Source organism: Notamacropus eugenii, chromosome 5 (genome assembly GCF_028372415.1).
Source record: "Notamacropus eugenii isolate mMacEug1 chromosome 5, mMacEug1.pri_v2, whole genome shotgun sequence".
Taxonomy (NCBI): Eukaryota; Metazoa; Chordata; class Mammalia; order Diprotodontia; family Macropodidae; genus Notamacropus; species Notamacropus eugenii.
Genome location: NC_092876.1, coordinates 368,009,430 through 368,035,127, shown reverse-complemented (window position 1 = coordinate 368,035,127; position 25,698 = coordinate 368,009,430). Strand labels below are relative to the sequence as shown.

The following is a 25,698-nucleotide window of genomic DNA, read 5'->3' as shown; positions in this document are numbered from 1 at the left end:
GTTGCTTCTCTGTGCTCAAATGACATGTATCCTGTAGTTCTAATACTGTATAATTTCTAGAATTAAATACTTAAAAATCTATTGAAGATTTTAATGTTATAAGGAACTGATGATATAATGTAATTTGGACAGTTGAATAGTCAGGGCTATATAATAAACTACAAGATGTCAATATCACATAGATTTAGTAGCAATAGAATGAACTGGAAGCTTTGTGAATTTTCATATTTTAGTGGATATTAAATTGTTTGAAAAATATTCAACAGAATCTAAATTGTTCAGATAAACAATTGAGTGGCTTCACACGTTTTTGGTTTCATATTTATTTCATAACTCAAAGTAATTTTCTATTTCTTCCATGTTAACATTTCTATTGCCTCCATATTAGCACATATTCTTGTTCTTTATTTACTCAAATAAGGAATCCTTCTATAGTATCCTTATTGTTGAGCTGATTCTGTGCAAGAAAAAATTGAACATACAAACATTCAAAAGAGGCATTTGTATGTAATAACCTGTGCCCTCTTTAATACTTGTGCAATTTGATTTTTACACCTCTTTCCAGGGAAAACTCAAATAAAACTATTACTATTGCTAAGAAAATGGTTCAGATGACTGCCATGAAGGAAGTATCTATATAACAATGAAAATGAATCACATTCTTGGGTTCCATGATTACTGAGAGCATTTCTCCTGCTATAGGTGTTTTATTATATGTCCTAAAAAAATATAGGAGCAGTGGTTTATCACAAGTCTCCACTACTGTATAGTAATGATGGTATCAGAACACACAATAGACTCTCAGATGAGGAGGTCAAATGATGGGACATCACACCCTTACGCTTCTTCTTGCTCTGGATAATAAAACATTTTGTGGTGTGCTTGATGCAAATATTGTTTCTGTCTGAAGTAAACTTTAAATGCTCCTTTTATGGCAACAAAGGCAATTCTACCCAAGATTGTACTTTGTGGGTTAGAATTAACACTAACTGAACATGTTTTCCAACTATCAGCAATAGTGGAAAAGACAAGAGCTCCATACAAAATTCAAGTAGCAGAGACATGATCTGCTAAAGGACTTGCCTTAGCTGGAATACAAGGAACAGGACATCCAATCCCTGGAAATAATTTGCTGTTCAAAATCTCTAGTTCATTAGAGTATTTGTGCCACAATATAAGAATGTAGTCTTCCCAGTGAATTATCTTGCTTTGTATTAGCATAACAGGAATAATGAGGCATTCAGTTAAAAGGAATAAAGGATCAGCTCTTTCCATAATACACAAACCTTTTTTTTGACATTTCCATAAGTTCCAAATTTTCTCCCCCTCCCTTCCCAAGACAGCATTCAATCTTATACAGGTTCTACACATACATTCCTATTACACACATTTTCACATTAGTCATGATGCATAGAAGAATTAAAATGCATGGAAGAAACCATGAGAAAAATAAAACAAAACAAAACATAAAGGAGAAAATAGTCGCTTCAATCTGTGGTCCTATTTTATAGTTCTTCCTGTGGATGTGGATGGCATTTTGCATCATGAGACCTTTGAAAATGTTTTAGGTCCTTACATTGCTGTGAAGGGCTAAGTCTATCAAAAACAGTCCTCATACACTGTGGCTGCTTATGTCTATAATGTTTTTCTGGTTCTGCTCACTTCCTGCATCAGTTCATATAAGTCTTTCCAGGTTTTTCTGAAGTCTGCCTATTTGTCCGTTTTTATAGCACAGTAGTATTCCATTACATTCATACACCACCACTTATTCAGTCATTCCCAATTGAAGGGTTTCACCTTGATTTCCAGTTCTTGGCCACCACAAAAAGAGCTGCTATTAATGTATATGTGGGTCCTTTTCATATTTTTATGATCTCTTTGGGATACAGCCCTAGAAGCAGAATTACTGGGTCACATCCAATCCTTCTTTGTGGTTTACCTGTCACATTACTGTCACCGTGCCATAAATCACAGCAATCCAATAGATAGAGCTTGCCATTATTCCTGCTGCAGCAAATGGATAAACTTTTGAGATCAGTCTATTTGCAAGATCCAAGATGCAAACAACTGGATTGAACTTTGGAAATATTATTTAGAATTCTGCATTGCACTGAGGACATGCCACTCATGCTATGCTATTTCCTCTTTGTTTTTCATCTATCCAGCATCATAGACAAGTTTGGTGAGCCCATTTTGTAGGTCCTCTGCACCTGCATGATCTTACCCATTCATCTGTTTGATCATCTTCATCAGTAGCAAGACATACTTATTTTATTGTGTAGCAGACTCCATTCCCTTCTATTTTCCAGAAATCTGAACATCTGTTCTTTTCCAGTACTAAGGCACATCTCCGTTATTCCATGATCTTTCAAAGAGCAATGACAATGGTTGAGCAATCATATTTTCCAGTTCCTCAGTACTCTGAGATCTAGTTTATCTGTCCACTGACAGTGTAGATGGCAGCCTGCCCTATAGTTCTAAGAGATCAACAGTATTCTCTTATGATTTCTTGAGATATGATACCTAGGCTTTTTTTTTGGTCTTGGCTTTTAAATAGTTTAATGATCAATATCCTCTCCTTGATCTTTTTTCCAGGTCAGTTGTTTTTGAGATAACTATATTATCTTCTATTTTTTCAGTCTTCTGACTGTCTTATTATTTCTTGTTGTCTCATGGAGTCATTGACTTCTTTTTGTCTATTCTAATTTTAGGAGAATTTACTACTTAGATGTTTAGATGTTTTCTTTTTTTTTTTTTTTAGCTTCTTGTGCCAAGCTGTTAATTCCCTTTCAAATTCTTTCTTCTATAGCTTTCATTTCTTTTCCATTTTTATCATTTCTTTATTTAAAAAATTAACTCTTTTAAAAAATGTCTTGTTTCATTTCTTTCAGTTGAATTCTCTCATTTTATAGATGAAGAATGAGGATCAGAGAAATTATGTTACTAACCCAAGGTCATATAAGTATTAAGTAGCAGATCTGGGATGAATCTCATTGATGAGGCCCTATAGAGTTCTGGGGCTTCATGCAATAAGTATAATATCTTCAAATAGGATTATCTGGAGGACCCCACCATCTATAAAAAATCCTTCTTCCTTTTGGACCCTGTGTAGGACCACAAGAACCAACAGATTTCTGTGTCATCTCAAAGCACCAAATCCTTCAGCACTGAGCCAAGATACTCATTGACCAATACAAATGGGCCTAGGAAACTTAGCTTTGTTTATACTTCATTGTGTGTATGGGAATGTTGATTACCATCTCTCTCTCTCTCTTTATCTCTCTCTCTCTCTCTAATTTTCTTCCTGATATTTCTTTTGAAATGAACTCTAAATATTTTCAAGAGTATATGATCTCCAGAACAGATTCCTCAGGGTGTATTTTGTATTTGGTAATAGATTTTTATAGAGATGATGACAAATCAGTTCCATTTTTTTGTTTATTTGTTGCCCTACTACCAGTTTCATTTGGGATGACCTGGCATTTGAGTCTCATGACACGTTTTCTGTAGACTTGTTTTTGTTTCCTTGGTTTTTCACTTTTTTATGAAGCAATACTGCTCATAAATCTCCTACCCTTCCTCTCTGTGGTGTTTTACAAATGTGCTTATATTTCAAACTGCTGTTACCCTTGGCCAACATGTCTATCTCCTTGGCAGAGATCTTGGCAAGGAGATCAAATATTTGTTGGCTAAGGCTGGTTCTGGGCTCTTATGACCTTCACATTATGACCAGTGCTTTACATTGGTTAAACTTTTGCAGGAAACAGTGAAGTTCAAAGTCAATTTCATTGCTTTTTTCCTTCTTCCATGTTTGCACAGCATTCTTCAGAAGCTGAAGAAGCCATTAGGAGGCCAGTAGCAATCAGAAGTCACAGGTGAATGGCTTCATAATCGTGGAAGGAAGTAAGCCCTTCAAATATCTGAGGTGGCAATCACATCCCTCTCTTCTTTCTCTCCCCCCATGAAAATCTTGCCAGCCCTTCTTGTCTCCAGACTTCACATCCTTAGATTCTCTAATTCTATAAATTGATCCTCACATGAGATGGTTTGAAGTCTATTTACTACTCCATTGATAGCCTTTGGAAGCTCTTCAGTTTGTTAATATCCCTGTCATTGAACTGAATATAATAAAGGAGAAAAGTGCATTTTACCAAATGGTGTCTGGGGACACTACCATATTTTACATACTGGTACTAAAAACTTGAAGAGCTGATTAGGAAAGGAATGGGGATGAAGGGTAATGAAACAAAGACAGCCCATTCCTAAAAAAACACACATGGAAAATGCTTAATAAAATATCTAGGCAAAATTTTTCATTTGAATTTCTTGTGACTACATTATCAGTGGAGTAAGCCAGATGGCACAGTAGATAGAGTACTGGGTGTAAAGTTAGGAAAACTCATCTTTCTAAGTTCAAATCTAGCCTCTTACTGACACTTACTAGCTATGTGACTCTGCACAAGTTATTTAACCACGTTTGCCTCAATTGCTCTATCTGTAAAATGAGTTGGAGAAGGAAATGGCAAACCACTCCAATGTCCTAGCCAAGGAAACCCCAAATGGGGTCATGAAGAGTTGGACAGGGCTGAAACTACCAAACAACAACAATAACAACATTATTAGTATTGTAGGAATAAATTAATTCAGACTCTACTTGCAGTATGACTTCCTCTTTTTTGTTTTCCCCCATAAGAACCACAGGGATATGTTTGTTCTTCAGGAAACAGAGATAGAAGAGAGGTTCAGAGATAGGTTAGCCCTGCTCCAATCTATATATCCCAGATTCACTGCCTTTGCAAATTCTGAAGCTTAGGACTATGGTAAACTTTGTGAACATGTGCAGGGATGTTTTTTTCCTTTTTGCCCCTGCCATCAATCATTGAAAATCTTCATAGTTCATTGCAACTTTGGATTGTACTCCAAGACTCATGTATAGACTAGGTTATACCATGCCAGAAGGAACCCGCTGGGAGCTAAACCAAAGACTAATGGAGTAGCAGATTGTTTGGCCACCAATCTCACCCCCTAGACAGACTTTAGCCATTGAAAAATCCAAAAGACCATCCCAAACCACACACCATTCAAAGTACCAAGTGGAGCATGAAAGTATGCAATGGTCTTGGCAACATAATATCTTCTTTCAGGAGGTAAAGGGAAAATCAAAGTCAATATGAAGGAATGATGCTTTCTTGAAATCCCAGCTCAATGTCACCTCCTACATATGTCTTTTTCTGATCTCCCCAATTGTTAGCACCCTCTGCTTCTTGAAACTACTTTATACCTCGCACTGGCTTCCATGTACCTATGTTATATCCCTAGCATAATCTAAGCTATTTTAGGTCAAGGACTGTTTAAGTTTTGATTTTATTTTCCCTGTGCCTAACAGTGTCTTGCCCATAGTAGATTCTTAATAAATGTCCATTTATTATCACTAATTCTAATAATAAATAACAAAAAAGTCATTTTATCCATGTGTACAAAATTTGCAGAACATTATATGGAAAAGAATAGTGAATTGTCCCAGGACTATTTCTATTTTAACTTCACTAAAGAAAAAGAAGTGATGAATGAAGCTAGAATAATAATATATCAATATTTCTGTGCAGTTTATAACGTATTTTTATATATTTATTTGATTCTCACAACAACACTTTGAGATGGGCAATTCAAATATTAACCCTACTTTGAAGATGAGGAAACTGAGGCCTAAAGAGGTAAGGTAACTTGCCAAAGGCCAGGAGGGAGGGGGCTGAACTAGGCCTAGAGTCAGTTCCCCCTGCCTCTGGGTTTAGTGCTCTTCCCATTAGTACTTATATGCAAGGTAGTTTATAGTGCTTTGTTTCATTCTTTGATGCTTTTAAACATGTGATTCCATATACATTGTTTCCCCAAAAAGCTATAAGCTCTTCAAAGTTAAGGATATTATTTTCTGTTTTATTCACTTAATTTTTGGGGGGGGGGAATGTGTTAAGAAATATTAGTTTTATTTTGATCAGTTTTCATAGCTGAATATTTATACTATAAAAACTTTATAGATTGTACAATTTATATACTGAACAAAAAAAAGTAGGTCCCACAGATGCAAAAACACTGTACCAATCCAAGGTAAGGGCAGACTTACATATTGTAAAGCTCTCCACAAGCAAGGGGAGGTGATCAGTTCCAAGCACAAACTTCAAAACTGTACAAAAATGAGGTTTAATTTTATTTCATTTTTCATACACTTAATACATTGCAAGCACAGATGCCCAACTAATAATAAACATCTGTAGTCAGGAATCAGTAGCCACTCCTGAAAGGAATGCAAATATGTCTATTTACACAGGGCATTCTTGTACATCATACTGTATACAGTGCATGGTATTTACATAAAAAGCATATGTCTAATATAAGGTAGTCTTTGAAAGGAGTTTCTGTATTTAATAGAGTGCCAAAAGAATTTTAACTTATTAAATAAAATATATTCTAAGTGAACCTAAAAATTATACTTTATGAACATAAGTTTTTTGGAGGGATGTCATATATCAATTAAAACTGCAAATAGAAAAGCAAATCTGTATAAAAAGTAATATTCTCACCTAGCAACAGAAGCACTCATGTAGTTATTCTTCAGAAAAGTCAGGAAATCTAATTACTTTTAAAACCCACTAAGACTAACATAACTTTCACACATAAGATATTCAGTGATTCACTAATATTGTGAAACAAGAGACAGTGGTTTCTTCTAGAGACAGTGGTTTCTTCATGGTAACTGGGTAAGAATTGGATGCATTTTCAGAAAAAGAACTTACTGAGTATAAATCCTGAACACACATTCAGTTTTGGAGATATGTTCATCATTTGACTTCTCATTAGTGGGCTATAAACTAAAGCCCAAGACTTATTTTGATATACAAATTCCATCCTCTGAGGCATTTGTACCTTTTTGGAGAAAAACTCAGCCAACATCTCTGATCTTACTGACTTGGTGAGTAGGCAAGTTATTTATCCAATAATAAGTTCCTATGCATCAGATGCTATATGAGGGGCTGAGGATACAAGTCAATAAGCATTTATTAAAAGCCTCTTATGTGCTAGGCACCATGCTAAGTACTGGGGATACAAGGAAAGGAAACAAAAGAAGACAATTTTTCAAAATAAAACAAAATAAAAAGCCAAAAATAAAACAACCCCAAACAAAAACCAAACAGTCCCTGTCTTCAAAGAACTCAGATTAATGGAAGAGACAATACGCAAAACAACTGTGTGCAAATAATATCTAGACAGGAAAAATTGGAAAAAAAATCAGAAGAGGAGAGGCATTAGCACTAGAGGAACTTGGCTTCTTGTAAAAGGAGGGATTTGAGTTGGGATCTGAAGAATTTAGGGAAACTAAGATTTGGAGATGAGGAGGAAGAGAATTTTAGGCATGGGGGAGAGCCAATGAAAATGACTGGAGTTGGAAGATGGAATAGCAAGAAGGCCAGTGTCATTGGATTGCAGAGTAGAGGGAAGGAGTGGGGGAGAAGAGAGTATTGTATAGGAAGACTAGACAGGTAGAAAGATAGCAGATAGAGAAGGGCTTTAAAAGTGAAACAGAAGATTTTGTATTTGATTGTGGAGGTAATAGGAAGCTTCTGGGCTTTACTGAATGGGGTGGCAAGCATAGCATGGTCATACCTGTGGAGTGAAGGATGCACCAGAGTGGGAAGTGACTTGAGGCACAGAGACCAATCAGCAGACTATTGCAATAGTTTAAGCATAAGGTGATAGAGGGCCTGCACGAGGATGGTGGCAGTCTCAGAGAAGAAAAGTATACTCATACAAAAGAGGTTGCTAAGGTACAATTGACAGGTTGTGACAATGGTTTTGTTATTATGGAGGTGAGAGAGAATGAAGAGTTGAGAATTCCACCTACGTGAGCCTGGGTGACTGGGAAAATGGTAGTCTCCTCACCAATGAAAGGGAAGTTAGGAAGAAAGAAAAGCTTGGGGGTAAAGATTATGGGTTCAGTTTTGGACATGTTGAGTTCAAATACAAAATATAAAAGTGAGGCAGTCTCTGCCCTTAAGGATGTGACAATCTAGACAATCTCCTTCCTCTGTTGTTTTAGGGTCAAGGAGAGGATATTTGTAGTGGTATTTATTACTATTTTACTGCTGCTATTGATTTTCCAAATGATAGCAATGTCAGATCTTGGTTGTGTCAGTTTGTAGTACAGAATTATCAGTAGGCATGGTTATTAAAAAAATCTTTAGTCTTAATTTGTTTACTATAGCTATTAGATGAAAGAAAGTACTGAGAGTCATAGGAAATAACCTCTTAAGAGGAAATGATGAAGGGAGAGAGGAAGTTAGTGGGTACCACAAAAAGCTTGTCAGCAGTTTCATGCGAGAGTGATATAATTAGTGGTTTAAGATGCTGAGGCCTCAAAGAATCCACAAGAAAAAAAATCCCTTCATTATCCTTCCTCTTCCCCCCCAGAAAGACAAAAACATAGAACATAATCTTGGATCATTACCTCATAATATGTGGGTTAAGTTGTGGGGAGAAGCAAAGAGTAGGCAGTGATGCAGAGGGACAGCTCTGGTCACTTACTGTAACCAACTCTAGAGAAAATTCCAAACAGAGGTATTGTCGCTAAATATGCCAAGAACTATAGCCAGTAACTTACAGTTAGCAATTTTTAGGTAAAGGGAAAGGCCCTTTACCTAAACAGAACAATTCCCTCAGCCAGAGAAACAAGACTGCAAATTTTTGAAAACAGAACTCCTTATCAGTCTATGCAAATGCAGAATTAGCCTCAAAAAAATCTAAGTAACTTGACCAGATTACTTACAGCTAGTCCTTTTCAGAGTTGGGATTTGAACTAAGGTCTTTGTGGCTACAAGTCTGATACTCTATCCAATAAGCCAAACTGTCTCTCCAAATGGGCTACTCCAGCAAGAAAGGGGGACAGATTGAGGAGCTTTCCAGTTATCATGACTAAGTGTGTATCTGGCCTTTTTAAAATTATCTAGCCTTTACTGACTTCTGGCAGCTTGGTATCTGGTGGCAACCTAGGATTTATGAGTGTAGGTAGAAATGATAAGACTTGGCAACAGATTGGATATAGTGGTGGAGGATATGGAAGATATGAGTGGAGAGGAAAGCTGAGGATAATTCTACTATTGCTAATTTGGGAGGCTGGGGAGATAATGATACTCTCAACAGAAACAGAGAAGAATATGAACCCTACCTGACTTTCTAACTCTATTTCTCCAAGTGTGTTTTATGTGCTAGTCAGATTGGCCTCCTCACTGTAGGTCAAACATCACTCTTGCTTTCCTACCTCCTTATCTTTGTTTTTATTGTTCCCTCTTTTGGAAATACCTTTTTTTCAGTCCTCTACCTAATGAAACCCTAGCCATCCTTCAAGTTCTAATTTCAAACCCTATATCATCAATGGATCCTTCTTTGGTCATGCTAGCTGGGAGTGATCTCTTTCTCTGCTGAATGTCCATAGCATGTCTTGTCTACACTCACTCTTAGAACCCTGATCAATATTTCCTTCTCCAGTAGTCATTTATTCATTTTTTTTCATTGAACAAATATTTACTGGGTATGCTTGTGCTAGGCAATGCTCTAGGTACTGAGGTCAGATATGAAGCTGAATAAGACATCATTCCTTGTTTGCAAGGAACTACCAATCTAATAAGGGAGACTAGTCAATTATGCAAATAGATATATAAAATTTTGATAAGTACACAAAAGAAGTAGAAACTGTGAGAGTTCATAGAGAGGGATCCCTTCAGGTTGGTTCTATTGGAAAAGACTTAATTGAGGAACTATCTAATTTATGCTTTGAAAGATGGATAGGATTTTAATGTTAGGAGATAGTGGGGGCAGCATTCAGGCGATAAGGGCTTGGCATTAGCTAAGGCTCAGAGGCACAGGATTGGAAACAGTTTTAGGAGTGATGAGTAATTCAGATTGCTTGGAGAGTGGGTCATGTGTAAGAGAGTAGTGTTAGATAAGGCAGGAAAGGTAAGTTGGAATCAGATCACAGAGGGCTTTGGATATCAGGCCAAGCAATTTAGACTTTATTAGTGGTGTACCATTGAAAATTTCTCAGTGGAGAGATACATAATGAGAGCAGTTTATTGAGAAATTTCACCTGTCAGTATTTTATAGCATAGAATGTAGGAGGTGACAGAGTGCCTGAACTCGGGTAGAGGTGGTGGGAAAGGAGAAAAAGAGATGAATGACAGACATCGTGGAGCATTTCCCAAGTGATTGGATGGGAATAGGGTGAAATAGAGGAAGAAATTTCTCTTGACTATGAGATTTCAAAGATTAGTGTTGGGCGGGAATGGTGGAACTATATGAACTGAGTTTAGACACAATCCCCTCCCTCCCAGTCTCTTTAAGAGTACCAGAGAACCCTGGGTGAGGTGTGAAATCTAACCTATCTGGTCTTCCAGGCAGTGAAGGTTGGAGTGAGTATGTATTATATCAAGAAAATAAATGGCATTTTTGTTGTTAAAAAGAAAAATAGGGAAGTCAGGTGAGGAAACACATTATCTTGCACTCAGTAAATAGAATAGTTGAGGATCTCCTCACTCCCCAATTAGACTATAAGCTTGTTGTATATATAGTATCCTAGGATCAAGAAGAGACCTTAGAGGTAGCCCAGTACAATTCTCCTTATTTTACAGATGAGGAAAGCGTAGTCCATAGAAGCTAAGTAATTTGACCAAACTCAAATAGGTGACAAGTAACAGAGATAGGTTTTGAACTCACTTTTTAATTCTGAAGCCAGCACTCAATTCTACTGAATGGTTAATATTTTGTTAAATTAATGAGTTATTACTTTAGATTCTTCATCAGCTTTCAGTAGTGTTAGACTTCTCAAACAATATAGTTGAATCAATTATCCCCTTCTCTAAAATCAATGAATCTGAAATTATGTATATTATATACTTCCCAAACAATTTACCCAATCACTGAATTTTGGAGATTCTCTTCTCCTTGGCACTAATTACTGTTCCCTGTTCTGATGTGTCCAAATAACATGAAAATGCAACAGCTGTTTATAGAGGAAGGCAGCACTGGGGAAATCCACAGGGTGGAGGGGGAAGTGTCTAGGAACAGTGAGATTGAATGTGGACAGTGTTCATGGCATCTCCATTTCCCAGTTTCTTCATTTACCCTCCTCCCAAAATAGAGGAGATACTTGATCAAATAAAAGGAGTCTGTCTTCTCTTAACCAATCCTTACTCTTGCAGTCACTCAGTGGGGTAAGTATATAAAGCTAGGTAAAAGGCACTTTTTTCTTCTCACCTTGCCTAGTACTGGCAAGCAATCTCCTATTTGTCAACTATGTAGCTTACCTACCAATAACTGCTTCATCTAGAAGACTGCTTGGGATTTCCCTCTCCTTCTCTACCCCTTTACTCTCATTACTGTATATTCCAGGTTTAAGACCCTGAAGGGGCATGGGACTTCCCTCTTTTGATGCTTTTCCCCACTTCCCACCCCTAGTGCTCCAGTTCTGTATTTCTCACCAAGATCCAGTGCCTGAAGTAGTAGGGATTGCTCTGTGGTGGCAGAGGGGAAGAAGGTGAGAGTAAAAGGTGAGAGTAAAAGGTAAGAGTGAGAAAAGTTCAATGCATGTGGGAAAAGGGAGAGAAAATCCCATTCTCTCCATATAACCAAATAAACCGTTAATCTACTTATGGACCTCCTCCTCCTTCCTCACTAATTCTGTGGGCGGGGAGTGATGATGGGGAAGCTATGAGACTCTCATAGTCGTTGTTTGTCCTTCATTCTCAAAGAAGACCATGATATCAGGAAGGTAATGCCATCACTCGCAAGTGAATTGGATTTAAGTGAAGCAGGACTATGTAGAATCACTAGCCTCACTCTCTCCTCCAGAGCCATCTGGGTCCAGTGGCAAGATATAGATCAGGATGACTGGAGATGGTTCCGGATGCAGAGGGAGACCTTTTTAAGCTTTTTTCTTTAATAGAAGTCAGTTTAACTCTCATAGTGTGAGGGAGGAGGAGGAGGGAGAAAGGGAACTTGACCATCACTGCTCCTTTGTGTTTACTATAGCACCCTGCTACTACTCCTTATTGTTTCAAGCATTCTTTCTCATGCTTTGCCCCCAGATCTTATTCTCTTTCTCCCTAGCCTAATTCTTAAACCTCATGCCAGAGTTCCTGCCTCAGGTCTTCCCTCTTGTTCCTAACCTCAATCTTAAAGTCACCTAAAAGACCCTGCCTTAGGCCATAGGAGCCATCACTGCCTCCTGAATAGGGAGTTTTGGGGGTAGGAGGACAGGGCAGTCCTTGTTGCCAGAACTGCAGTGAACAGCTGTGTTCCTGGGTACCAAACAGTACTTTTCCTGCAGACACACTGTTGCACAGGGCAGTTAGTTTATTAACAGTATGATACCCTACTTAAGATATATTTTGCTTTAAATGGGCATTTGTAGGCTGGACTGGAAATGGAGAATCCTAGAATTTAGAAATAGAATAGAACTCAAGAGATCATCTGGTCCAACTCTTTCATTTTTTTAGAAGAAAATACAAGGACCCAGAAAATTTAAGTAGTTTTCCCTAGATATCACTCATCTTCATAGGAACAAAACTGGAGTCTTCTCAGTCCCGATCCACAGCTCTTTTCACTAGATTTTACCAAATTCGAAATTATTTCTCAATTTCTTTGTAAAAATTTTGAACTTTTGGGGCACAGCCCTATTTCTAAATTGTGATCTAGTATTAAAGTGCTGAGTTGCTGTGATAAGGGCTGCTGAAAGGAATTTAGAGATAGCCACAGCCCATGCCACTAATCTCCCAACACAGGCCTAGTAATAATTGTGGGTTTATTAATGCTGACAGAGTGCATTATCTCATTTTATTCTCAAAACAACCCTGTATGGTCATACAGCTAGTGCTACCTTACTTGAGAGGAAGAATTAAAACCCAGATCAAAGGATTATTGATTTATAGTTGGAAGGAATCTCCAATATCTTCACAGCATTCACAGAATAAATAACAGCAGCTCAGAATTGGAAGAAATCTCAAAGAGCAACTAGTTCAACCTGTATTTAAATAAGAACCCCCATTAATAAAAAAGATCAAACCTTTTGATAACTTCCGGTTATAGTAAACTTATACTTTTAGCTGTCTTTTGGACATCTCTGATTATTTGGAAACTTTTTCTTATATCGTACTGAAATATAACCTACTCTTTTCTCTGGGAACAAGTTTTCCAACACATCCTCAGGAATCTTCAAGAACTCAAGATGCAACTTTGAATCATCAGTCCCCTCTTTTCTCCAAGATGATCACCCCCAATTTCTTCTACTAATCCTCATATGGTATCATCTCCTGTCTCTTCTGCCACTTTGGGTCAATCACCCATTTTTTGGTTATCATTTATAGAGGCAGGAAGAAAAACATTCTCCATTTTACTGAGTAGAGTTTGAAACATAGACTGGTTCAGTTAGTTGTCAAGATAACAAAATGCATCAACCATTCAAGAAAAAAATAAGAACAAATGACAACAGGGAACAATAACAAGGAAGTCAACATACATTGTCTATTGTATGAATAGAATAGAAAAAATAGAACAAATTTAATCCTATTTTGCTTTCTTTTTGAAAAGAAAATGTATAAGCTCTAGTGGGGAATGTGAAAATAAAACTTGGAAAGTTGGAAGCATTTGTCTGTTTTCTTTGAGGTTAATGTGAAGTTAGGACCTTCACCTGTAGTAAAACAAATTCAGAAACAGTGGTGTAAGAAAATGAAATTTTTATGAAGTTCAAGTTTGTTTTGGTTTTGCCTTTGCATCCTGTGGCACTGAGGACCCCAATCACATGGGACCTAGATTTACCCTTTGTGGATAAACATTCAGAAAAACTATAGTTCTAAACCTCTATTGATATATTTCCTTCATTAAATCAATTAGAAGACACACTAATTTAAAGAAAATATGTTAAAATAGACAACATAGGAAAAAAGTAACAAGAAAGATTTCCTCTTCACATACAGTGAGTATGTTCTCACATATATTTTGCTGTGGATAGGGAAGGCAGGAATGCAGATAGGAAATAAGTACAGAAGGCAACATGATTGGAAGCTGCACAAGTAGAGAAGATATGCATCCAGAGAACAGGTATAACTTGAGCAAATCATGTCACTGATGCTGTAGAAACACCAGTGTCTGCCAGGGATGTAATACTGCGGTTCACTACTTCTATCCTGTAATCTTCTGTCCTAATAAGGCTTATTTATTTATCTCTGTTGTGAAACTGACCCCAACCAGTTATTTAGCAAGAAAAGCCAGCAAGCATTTTTCAGTGTGTTTTTTTTAAACTGTTGATTCTGAGATAACACCTACAAATTCAATCCCTTATTTGTCTTAAATTGAGAAAATTTCTTCCAATGCATTCCTACTTCCAAGTTACAAATTATTGCCTATTCAAGTTACCATATCATGAGCTTCAGTGAGCAAGACTAGAGGGGCAAAGTGGACTTAAATTATTCTAAGTAACAAAAATCACTGCTCTACCTGCAATTCCTCAGCCCAGAATATGTATGCCTTCTCAGTCATTATTTTGTCATTAGATATTGAATTGGAATCAGTTCAATTCAATAAGCATCAGTTAAAGCACTGTGAATAATAATAGCTAACACCTTAGAGTGATTTAAGTTTACAAAGGTTTAATAAAAGTCTTATTTGATCCTTAAAATTCAGTGAAGTAGCGAGAGGGACAAGATGTGATTTCATTAATATTGGGAAGTCTCTTCTTAATGAGGAAATTCCACATCCCAATGCATATTAGCACCATCTCTGCAACTCATGGTCTAAGAAACTTATTCAAAGAAAATAACCAACTTCCTCAGCACCACATAACCAGTAAGCATCACAGGTAAGACTTGAACTCTAGTCTTCTTGGTTGCACTCTGACTTTCTATTCCCTAGGTCATGCTGCCTCTCATAGGAGAATGATAGGATCATGTATTTAGAACTGGAAGGAGTCTTACAAGATATCTAGTTCTATCCTTTCATTTCATGGATACAGAAACTGAGACCCAGACAGATAGACTTGCCCAAAGTCACGAAGGTACTAGAAGCAACTAAGTACCATAAGCAGACAGTGTGCTAGGCATGGAGTCAGGAAGACCAAAGTTCAAATCTTGCCTGGAACATTTATTAAGTGTGTGACCCTGAGCAAGTCACTTGACTTCAATCTGCCTCAGTTTCCTCATTCTACAAAATGGGCACAGTAATAGAACCTATCATGTTTGTTGTGAGGATAAACAGAGATAATATTTGTAAAGTGCTTAGCAAATCTTAAAATATCAAATAAATGCTAACAATCATTATCATTACTAGTAATAGTAGTTAAAAAGCTGAAATTGGAACCTATGTCACTTGAAGCTTAATCCTATGAATGTAAGTATTAATACTCATATGTATTATTTCATCTATTGGCCCAAAGGGGATTTCCCTTCATTGGAAGTCATCAGGCAGAACATGGATGATCAATTGGGATGGTAAAGGGAAGGGAATAAGCATTTATATAGCATCTACTATGTGCCAGGCACTGTGCTGTTCTTTATAAAGATTATCTCATTTGATTCTCATGATGGCCCTCTGAGGTAAGTGTTGTTTTTATTCTCATTTCACAATTGAGGAAACTGGAGTCAAATTGAGATTAAGTGACTTGCCCGTGGTTTCATAGATACTAAGTGTCAGAGATTGTATTGGAACCGATTCCAGGTTCAGAGCTCTATCCACTGCACCACTTAGCTGCTTCTCTGTATGGCAACCCATTAGATGACTCATACATATCATTCCTTCCAACTCTAAAATTTTGTGATTATCTTTTTTTAAGAAAACTGACCCTTAGGGTTCGATCATCTAAACTCCCCCCCACCCCCCTCTCCCCAATCTCTCTTATAGTTAATAAACAGAAGAGCTGGGTCTTGAATTAAGGTCCATAGACTCTTGAGTCCAGAGCTGTTTCAAGTATATCAAGCTACAGGGCAGCTAGGTGGTGCAGTAGATAGCATGCCCTGCCTGGAATCAGGAAGACTCATCTTCCTGAGTTTAAATCAGACACTTAATAGCTGTGTGAGTCCAGGCAAGTCACTTAGCCCTATTTGCCTCATTTTCCTTATCTGGAAAATGAGTTGGAGAAGGAAAAGGCAAAGCACTCCAGTATCTTTGCTGAGAAAACCCCAAATAGGGTCATGAAGAGTCAGACTCAACTAAATAACAAGATATCAAGCTATATTTCTCTTTATGTCACTGGGATTATTTTTCTCTTATCTACATTTCCACTCTCTATCCCCTATTTGCTTTTTAAGATGAATACTAGCTAATTTTAAGAAAGGAACATAAAACTTTATATATTTTTAATAATATATAGTTTTAAAAATTGGGCTGCAAATTCTTCTTTACACATTTGTTACATTCAATGCACATCAACTACAGGACTCACATATCTATTTGTGGTTCTCAGATAACCAGATCTTAGAATTAGATTTCTTTAAAAATAGGTGGATATCATTAAAGCAATAGCCAAAGGAGATCTTTTCCTCCCTATACTACAAAAAGTCAGGATCTTGGTCATTTCTACATTCACAGCACTTCTTGAATGCTAACATTTCCCCACTCACACAGCTACCACTATGGTATAGGCCCTCATCATAAATGGATTTGTGAAGATGAGTGTTTGAGTGCCTGGCACATAGCAGGGAGTTGATATATGTTTGTTGAATAATAAATGCTCCCTCTATCAGTCTATAACTTAGTAGATATATTAGAAGGTATTGGCTAAGGCATGGGGAGATTAAGTGACTTGTGGGGAGGGTCACTTATCACAACAGCATCAGAGGTGGGGTCTGAATTCGGATCTTTCTTTGACTCCAAGCCCAGCATTCTATCTGTCATCTACTGCAACCCAGGCCATCACCAGTTGCCCTGACTTATGTCTTGCCACTGGACTTCTATGATTCTGGAGGAGAAAGTGAGGCTGACAACTTTTCACAGCTCTGCCTTACTTTAATCCAATTCACCCACAAGTCTTAATATCATCATTGTGACATCATCGATCCTCTTGGAGAACAAAGGATGAACAACAAGAAAGAAAGCCATAATCCTTCTATATAAATCTAACAATTTTTAAATTGAGAGAAGTGTAATGAGTTACAAAGGGAAATTCTAATCAGGGTCTCTGTCAGCCCAGTGTTATAAAAATATGCTGGATCTGGTGTTAAGAGAAAACTGTATGTAAATTCTGTGTTTGATGTTTATTAGTTGACTTGACTTGGCTAGCTGTATGACCATGGTGTCACCTCATGAAACCTCAGTTTCACAAACTTGATGATTTTTGTAGTACCTTCCTCCCAAGGTTGTTGTAAGGAACAAATGAGATAACATATGTAAAGTATGTACTTTTTAAACCTTAAAATACTATATAAATGAGTCATTAATATGATTAAGGATCACAATAAGTTGATACCAGTTTAAGATCACTAAGAAAGATGCTAACTTTTAATAACATATTTGTTTTCTTTAAATAGGTGACTAAATACCACAGGATTTTTTTTGGGGGGGGGGCAGATCTGTGATTTTTTTTGGTATGGAAACTGATAAGGAAACTCCTTGCACCAATACTAGTGCTATTTTTAGATATTACACAGCAGCCTGATAAAAATAGAGTAACACATAGAAGCAAACGGGGTTGTGACAATGGGCAAAATTACCTTGAGTTCAGCACTTTGAAAATGAAAGTTATATTTCATATAGCTGTCCTCACCGGTAAGACAATATAATATGAGAAGTGGTAAGAATGCCCTATCAAAATCACAATTAAAATTTATCTTGTGGTTTTTTTATCTTCTCAATGACACTATTGACTTCATGAAAGGTACATGAGAATCAAGTGGCCCTCTACACATTCCCACTGCCCCATTGTCACCCCAACCCATAGGGAACTTGATGTGGTGGTGAGTACAAGCTTCAGGGTGGCAGGGCTGTCAAGTCATTTAGATGATTTGTCACAGTGAAAAAAACTACCACCTGTGGTTCATGGATGAATCATACCAGCTTCTAGTTGAAATTTCTGACTCAGTCATTTTATGTGACTGACTCATCTTCTGGAGTTTTAGACTCTGGGTAGACAATGAAGAAAGAATGAATGATCAGTCAGAGGAACAATGGGGTAAGGAGTAGATAGAAAAAGATGATACATGGCCAGCTAAAGGGTTTCTGCTCTGGCAGTGTATGGCACTGGCAAGGTGCATTTGAGAAATCGAATGAAATTGGGCAGCTAGATGGGGATGGGGATGGAGAATTAGGCTTGGAATTAGGAAGACTCATTCTCCTCAAATCTGGTCTCAGACACTTATTAGCTGTGTGACTTTGGGCAAGTCCTTTAACCCTATTTACCTCAGTTTCCTCAGCCATAAGATGAGATAATGAAGGAAATGGCAAACCACTCTAGTATCTTTGCCAAGAAACCCCACAGGGCATCAGGAAGAGCAGGATATGACTGAAATAACTCAACAACAATGAATGAAATTAAGTTCTCACTTGACAATTTTTTGTTGAGTGCCTTCTCTGTGTGCTGAAGTAGGATATGGCAACTCAAAAGATAATTTTTAGTGGTATGATAGCTGAGGTCATGAGGAGAAGCAGGTACATATTATACATATTGTATATTATACAATATGTACAATAGGAAAAAAGCTGCCAAATCATCTTTCCTTTTCTCCTAATCATGTATTTTAAAAATGGTACAGAAAAGGCAGCCCAGAGAGGCTGAGTTACTTGACCAAAGTTACATAGCAAATGGATAGATAGTGGACTTTCTGTCTTCTAGCCCAGTGTTCTTCATGCTCCATAATTCCATCCCATTCACTTAAAAAGAGAGAAAGCCTGAGTAATGGATGACATATTAATGAAAAGTCTTCATGGAAACTACCTCTTCTCAGGGGGATGACAGTGGTAAGGGGACAAGGGAGATGTCACCTGATTCCATTTTCTTAAAGGTTGGCATAGGACTTAGTACAAGAAACCTTTTTAGTTATTACTCAGTCGTGTTTGATTCTTCATGATCTCAATTAGGGTTTTCTCAGAAAAGATATGGGAGTTGTTTGCCATTTCCTTCTCTGTCTTGTTTCAAAGAGGAGGAAACTGAGGCAAACAGAGCTAAGTGACTTGTCCAGGATCACACAGCTAGTAAGTGTCTGAACCAGATTTGAACTCTAGAAGATGAATCTTCCAGACTCCAGGTCTGGTGCTCTATCCATTGCTTCACCTAGCTACCCCACAAGAAAAGTAGTAACCAGCAATATTGCAGCTCTTCTGGAATGGGGTTTGTGCCTTGTCTTTTTTGGATCTGAAGTTAATGTTGACTGGATTACTGCTTCTATTTTTGTTTTTTGTCTTTTTGGTGGGGAGTCAAGGGATCTGGATAATTTGCCATTCCTTGCACCTGGGAGAAAGTGCATGCTAGCCTGCTGTCTTTATAGTCCCATTTGCCCTACGGCATATTCCAGAGAAAACCAACCTAAGTCCCAAAGAATAACCTCATAGTTATTGTAGATACAAATGAGGATGAATACCAACCAAATGTCACATATTTTAAAGCTTTTTAAAAAATAGCAACTTACATACCAAATTATATTCTGGATCATTGCAAAAGAAATTACTTCTACCAACAAATCAGAAGGTAATGGAAGACAGAGAAGCTTTTCTCCCTCCCTTAAGAGTTTAGTCATAAAGTAAGAACTGTGGGGAGACAGAGCATATAAAATTATCTTTGATGTCATTGTCACCATAAAATTTAATGAGGTTTTTAAAAAGTTTTTTAAAGGTATCACTAGATTCCCTTTTATTTATAGCAGTGAAGATTCTTTTTTTTTTTTTTTTGGACCTTAAAAAATATTTTTTGACCCATGAAAAAGTACCCTGCAAAGTCTGTGTCTAAATTTGCCACTGGGATTTACTCTCTTTAGGTTTCCTGCTCAGGAAGGACCTTGCCTTGTGACACCAGTTCCACTGTATTTACCTTTAGTGTGAATTAGTGACACAGACCTAGTCAGCCCATGATGGGATTTACCCTTCTCTGACTAAGGGGAAGATACCAGAACAACAGAAAGGGGAATATGGAATATCCAGAGACTTTTTCCCTCTCTTTCCTTTGTCTCTTTTTCATCAAAGACTAGAGGCTAGAGGCATCTCTGGGTTTAGCTTATTACTGGTTTGTAGCATTTCTTTTGTGAAACTTCTGCACCAAGTCCCTGTTACCTCACAACTAGACTGTGAGAATTGTCTCCCAATAGCTCTTTCTGGTGCCAATTCATCCAAGTGTTATCACTATTAATCTTTATAAAATATTACTCTGATCACAACATTCTTCTGCTCCAAAATCTTCAATGAATTCTCATTGTCTAAACATTTAATCTTGCATTCAAGGCCTCCTCAATTTTGATTTTAACCTCTTATCTGACTAGAACTCACTTTTCTCCTTTAATTCTTTTGCTATTCATTCTTCTGTACTTTAGTTTTCAATTAATGTTGAATTGTTTATTTTGTTCTTTCCAATGCTTTAAAACTTTTTGGTTGAACGTTTTGTCTTTCATTTTCAGTTGGAATTCTGGACTCTGAGTAGGTATTAAAGAAAGAGTAATTGATCAGCCACAGATACAGAGGGACCCTTAATTATTATTTAAGGTTTCTCAAGGATCCTGATATAGTTTTGTTTTCTGGATTCCATTCTACATGTTTTTTTATGTGTTGGTTTTAATTGAGAAATATGGCATTCAAGTTTTCAACTATGCTTCCAGCTAAATAAATGGTATATAGTCTTCTAATATCTTTTCACACACCTTAATAGTTTTCTTGTCATTTCTGTCATGGTTCTATCTGATGCTTGTCCTTAGGAATATTCCTAGATGCTTTTCTCACAAAAACTATGTGAGGTAGATTTAAAATTCCCATTTTTCAGACATTAGCCCTTTTAAAAATTAATTATTAACAAACAAACTGGTTTTCTTTTCCTTTCGTGGTTGGGTTTCTAACTCTCCAGACCTTATCACCAAGACTCATTTGCCTTTTCACCCTGTGACATCCCTTTGTCATTCTGGGCCCCTTCTTTCACTGATGAATTCCTTTTGAATGGTTTTTATTTTGTGGATAAACCCAATGAAGGTTTCTTACAAAATTCCATTCTAAGTATGCCCATTTCCTTTTTGAAAATATTTGAAGCATTGGAGCTATTTTTTGCCTCCTTTTTCATTCTGAATCAGCATGTCTAGAGCGTGTTACATATCTATTTTCAATGCTTCAAGGTTCTTCAATTTTTCCCTCTTCAGACTGCTGTAAATCTTTAATTTCTGCTTTTAAGTTAACCTCGGTTTAAGAATGCAGTTATTTTGGACAGTACACTGTCCAAATTGGACCTGATGTCATTAACAAAAATGCTGAATAAAGTCCTTGCCTATAACTGGTGAGATCTGTATCCAATTTTCTAATCTGTTTCCAATGTAATATGGGTGCATAATGAAAGTATGAGTACTTTCAGTCCATTTCATGCACATACATAGTTTGCCCACTTTAATAACATTGCTGTTTCTCTGATTTGAATTTCAATCTTGCCTCCTTGTGGCATTAGATCACAAAGAAGCACAATTTGCTCCTCTGTCATAGGTGTCACCTTAGGGTGACATCATCAGTATGGTTTCAAGTAAGACCAGCATGGGAAGGCTGAGATGATTAATCACTGTCTTAGATTCATAAAAGTAGTCATGTCACAATGACTATAGTGCTAACCCAGTCAGTGGTATCCCCAGAGTCCAACTGGCCAATATTAAAGCTTCCTGCCAGGCCTTCTTACTAGTGGACTCTGGGAATATATCATCATCATCATAGATAGCATTCATATATAGCACCTACTATGTGTAAGGTACTGTGCTAAGCTCTTGACAAATATCTCATTTGATTTTCGCAATTCTGTGAGGCAGGCAGTGTTATTATCCCCACTTGACAGTTGAGGAAACTGAGGCAAACAGACTGGCCAAAGGTCACACCATGGTTAAGTGTCTGGAACTGGATTTGAGTTCAGTTCTTTCTTACTCCAGGCTCAGTACGGGACCATTCATTGTGGCACCTCACTGACTCTAAACAAATTGCTTTTCATAGCTGAATAAAAATATCAGGATGAATGATTTTGCTCTCTAGGCCAAGTCTCTGTATTTTAAAAGCTTAAGATTGGGCATCAGTTCAGTTTGTGGTAAGGGTGCAATACAGTTTATTGGTTGAGTACTTAAATATAGAAACATATGTATGTATGTATGTATGTATATACATATACATATAGATTTAGACTGCAAAATAATTTGGAGATAATAGTCAATTATAGTTTATTGGTTGAGTTCTTAGATATAAATATAGATTATAGATGTAAATATGGTTATAGACATAGATATATAAACTGCAGAATATCCTGGAGAACTTAATCAATAAACTTTACTGGACCATTATCACAGACTGAACCATTGCCCAGTATTACAGACATAATATTGATCATAAAAACTTAAGATCCATGTTTGTTGTGGATGTCACCATATCCAATATCTTTAGATACATAGATATGTGTATGTATGTATGTATTTTATAGAGTTCCAAATGTATATTATCAAAATATAAATTTAAATAAATGTGTATGTATATATACATGCTCACACATATGTATGTATACATCTATGTGTGTATATACCACACATACATACATACTCACACATTATAAAGATCTGTCATTTATCAGTCCATGAAAGATAGTGGATTTCTAATGTATAATTCAAACCATGAGGTCATGCCTGGTTAAAGACTGAGTAGGAGCCAAATCTTTATAACCTATATTGATGTCAGTCAATTAGCATTTATTAAGCACCTACTATGTACCAGTCACTGTGTGGTTACATAATCTCCTTTGTTCATACATAATCTCCATTGCTCACTTAGTCTTGGCTGCTTTAAAATAACTGCTTGGTTGCTTCTGGTGGCAATGTCCTGGTCCTGAATTTTCACAATGAACCTCTCCGTTTCCACAAGTAAATATGAAAGTGAAAGAGAAAATAAGGTGTGATTGAAAAATATTCTTTTAGACCAGGGGTGGGGCCTTGAGGCCATATGTGACCTTCTAGGCCCTTAAGTGTAGCCCTTTGACTGAATCCAAACTTCACAGAACAAATTCCCTTAATAAAAGAATTTGTTCTGTAAAACTTGGACTCAGTCAAAAGGCTGTACCCAAGGACCTAGAAGGTCACATGTGGTCTTGAGGCCTCAGGTTTCCCACCCCTGCACTCAATCTAGTAAGACAAACCATTAAGCCAAACTGAGTGATGCACAAAAACTTCACACTGGGTTGAGGCCCAGGTTAGTAACTCTGTAAGTTATGACTGCAACTGAGGCTTGGTATTGGTAAATTAGCAAGGAGTTCTTTCAAACACCAAACTGAGACCCCATTAGACCTTGCAAGCAAGACAATATTTATTATTGTTGTTGTTACCATTGTTATTACTGGGATTGTTACTAGGAGCCCCCTTTACATGTGGAATTCCATTCTTTACATGCTCCCCATTATATGTGGGAGCTCTATGTCAATATTATATTACAAAGTAGAACAATGTGGTTCTTCTTAGACCTAAATGGTAATTCTCTTTAATATACTAATGTGTATTGTGAATCTTTAAAAAGAAGATATGATCAGTGTGGTTTAGTGGCCAGAGCACTTGATCTGGAATCAGAAGAATTGGGTCTTATCCCTGGCTCTAACACTTACTAATTGTGTGATTCCTTGCAAATCACTTCATCTCACTTTTACAGCTTCCTCATCTGTAAAATGGGGATGTTACTACTTGTGTTATATGAGAAATATGCTTTTGTAAACAGTAAAGTACCATACAATTATGAGCTATGAGCTGAACGTGAGGATAAAAACTATCTATCTTGATTTGTTGAAGCTGTGGTAGTCACAGACCCTACTAGGAATCTAGGAACCTGTTTTTCAAATTGACACTAAAATTTCTGAATTATGAAATCATAACATTATAATATAATATATAAAACATATAATATATTGTATTATAATTGTAAAATAATGTTTCTGAATCAGCAGCTGCTGGTTATCACAAAATTATAAAATATAGATTGGAAGAGACAGAAGAGGGTATTTAATCCAACCTGAACTTAACCAAGAATCTCGTCTAAAACATACTTGACAAATAACTACCCAGCCTTTCCTCAAAGACTTGTGAGAAGGAACTTCACTCTCCCTGAGGGACCTCAATTCAATTTTGAATACATTGTTGTTGTTCAGTCATTTCAGTAGTGTCTGACTCTTCATGACCCCATTTGGGGTTTTCTTGACAAAGATATGGGGGTTGTTTGCTATCTCCTTTTGCAGCTCATTTTACAGATGAGAAAACTGAGGCAGAAAAGGTTAAGTGATTTGCCTAGGGTCATACGAGTAGTAAGTGTCTGAGGCCAGATTTAAATTCAGGAAGATGAGTCTTCCTGACCCCAGGCAGGGCACTCTATTCGTTGTGCCAACTAGCTGCCATGTAAATGTGTAGTTCAAATTATAAGAACTTTTCCTGAAAACCAATCCTAGTATTCCTCCCTGCAATTTTTACCTACAGCAGTATTTCTACACTGGAACAAGGGAAACTTTCAAATATTTGAAGGCAGCTATCATTCTGCTCTGCCCTCTCCTCACAATCCTTTTCTTCTTCAGGATAAGCAATTTCAGTTTTTTCAACTCATGTGGCATGCTTTCAAGACATTTCACCATTCTGGTGGACTTTCCCTGGATGCTCTCCAGACTTTATTAAATGTGGCACACAGAACTGAGTGCAATCCTTCAGATGTGGTCTTACCTGGGCATAGTACCCTGGGTCTGCTCTCCCTCACTCAAAACAAAGTCAAGTGCAAGTCACATCATCATTTCTCTGATGGCATGGTCTTCTTTGGCAATGAAGGACGAATGCAACAATCTGTGAGTAGACACAGCTGCCTGAATGGGGACCCAGCTAGCTGGGTACCTCAGCTCCTCCTCTCCTGTCTGTCTCCTCCTCCTCTTCCTTCTCCTCTCCAAAGGAAGATAAATTTGGATGGCCAGAGGATGCCCAGTTAACTTGAAGTTTATTGGCTAGATTTCTCCCTCCTGCTCCCCTTCCCTTTCCCAAAACCTTAAACCTATTGCTCTCTGAAGTCCATAGATTGGAAAACCCTAGGCGCCTTCCCAAGCTCCACTTAAGGGCTGTTTTCTGGACTCTCCTGGCTTAAGACTGATTATCAATAGTAACTGTTGTTCTTTCCCTCCCCACTTGATTTACTTATTTTTTTCTTTTGTTCATACAGGGGACATTCCCTGATTATTCTATTCACTGAATGGGCTTTACCTCACCCTAAATGAGTATATGAATAAACCTTGGCCTAAAGGGGCCAAGGTCTCCAGTCATCCTGATGAATATCTGATTGCTGGATTCAGATGGCTCTGGAGGAGAACTAAGGCTTCTTGCACAGCCCTCCCTCACTCAAAACAAAGTCAAGTGCAAGTCATATCATCATTTCTCTAATGGCATGGTCCTCTTCAGCAACGAAGGATGAACACACTGTGGGACTATTCTTAGTTTGGGCCACAGTTTCTTC

The 25,698-nt window shown here is 37.3% G+C and overlaps 1 long non-coding RNA gene and 1 pseudogene across 1 annotated transcript in view; both read right to left on the bottom strand.

Moving 5' to 3' along the window:
* LOC140506696 (uncharacterized) overlaps positions 1-25,698 on the bottom strand; it is a 141,048-nt gene that overhangs the window by 40,082 nt on the left and 75,268 nt on the right. The window lies entirely within an intron of this gene.
* LOC140503503 (E3 ubiquitin-protein ligase MARCHF5-like) lies at positions 838-11,458 on the bottom strand (annotated as a pseudogene).